Source organism: Orycteropus afer, unplaced genomic scaffold (assembly GCF_000298275.1).
Source record: "Orycteropus afer afer isolate SDZICR_OR568_19922 unplaced genomic scaffold, OryAfe1.0 scaffold00010, whole genome shotgun sequence".
In the NCBI taxonomy this organism is placed as follows: Eukaryota; Metazoa; Chordata; class Mammalia; order Tubulidentata; family Orycteropodidae; genus Orycteropus; species Orycteropus afer.
In genome coordinates this window covers 1,773,277-1,774,815 of record NW_006921597.1, presented here as the reverse complement: position 1 = coordinate 1,774,815, position 1,539 = coordinate 1,773,277, and the positions used below count along the sequence as shown (strand labels likewise).

General features: G+C 41.7%; 1 pseudogene; it reads left to right on the top strand.

Annotated features, from left to right (window-relative positions):
* Positions 1 to 258: 258 nt before the first annotated feature.
* LOC103204890 lies at positions 259 to 1,275 on the top strand (annotated as a pseudogene).
* The last annotated feature ends 264 nt before the right edge of the window (positions 1,276 to 1,539 follow it).

Genomic DNA, 1,539 nt, shown 5'->3' with positions numbered 1-1,539 from the left:
ATTTCCTTCCTTAGTTTCTTCTAACAGAAGTTTTATAGAGTATACATGGTTTAAAGAGAGAGATAAATTCCTTGCTTAATAGAATTGATAGACTAGCAGGAAAGTCAAAGTAGCTAAGAGGAAATCGTGGTATTGCAACAAGTAAGCACGGGGCAGAGGAACATAAGGTGTGGATGGGAGATGCACATGGCCAAGTCTCAGGGAGTCAAGTTACACTTTCCAGAAGGGATGTTATCTAATCCAAGAACTGAAGGATGAATGAGAGTTAGCCAGCTCCTCAGTGTGTCTTCATATTTCATTGTATTTATATTTTATTTCCTAATTTTCATTCAAGTTGAGAAAGAATGCAAAGAAACGGAAAATCAAAGAGTAGTCACTGAATTAATCCTTCTAGGATTTTTCAAACATCCCAAACTCCAAGGGCTTGTTGTTGCTGATGTTCTTAATAATTTATCTGATCACTTTTCCAGGAAATGCTTTCATAGTAACAACCATCAGAGTCAACCCTCTCCTCCACACACTAGTGTATTATTTTCTCAGCACCTTGAGCTTTTTGGATGTCGGTTATTCATCTACCACCATCCCATAAATTTCTTCTGGGAGAAGAAAAGCACCTCATATAAGGGTTGCCTTTCCAAAATCTTTTTCCTGTGACCTGTGCCAGCACTAAGGGTATTTTAGCCTGCTATGGCTATGACCTATATGTAGCCATCAGCCACCCTCTTCAAATATCTACTTCTCATGAATGTGAAGCTTTGTGTGTACTTGTTGGCTGGTACCTGGTTATGTTGGCTGGTCGATTCCATAACACATAATGCTGGCAACCACACTCACTATGTGTGGGCCCAACCGAATCAGCCACTCTCTCTGTGACATCCCACTGCTTCTGAAACTCTCCTGCTCAGACACCTGTATCAGTGAATCTGTGCTCCAAGCAGCCAGCGCCACCATTAGCTTGAGCTCCTGCCTGTTTATAAGAGTGTCATATGTACTCATTATCTCTGCCATCCTAAGGATTCCCTCTGCTCAGAGCAGGAGCACTGTCTTCTCTACTGTTCTTCCCACATCGCTGTGGTAGTGGTCTTCTTTGGAATAGGCAATTTCAACTATGACAGACCCAATGTAGGCTACAGCCTAGACACAGTCTCCTGATCTCTGTGCCCCTCTATACTTTGACCCCAATATTGAACCCAATCATCTGAGAAACAAGGAGGTCAAAGGGTACTGAAGACGCTGGCTAGAGAACACGGACTCTCTAGTGAGCTCAGTGATTAGATCAGTGCTTTTCATTCTAAAGAATGATTCTCATTTGGAGAAAAAAATGCACATTATGCCAACAATTGTGATAGTACTCTTTGTACATATCACCTTTTGACAACTGAGGTGCCTCATTCCACCACTGAAAACAGCTCTACCAGCATTGATCATTTCATACATTGGACTCACATGTATACTGTGTTTGCTGATCCACTGATCTTCTAGAACATCTCCATCACTCCCAAAAAGAACCCTGTACCTGTTAGGAATTACTCCTAATTT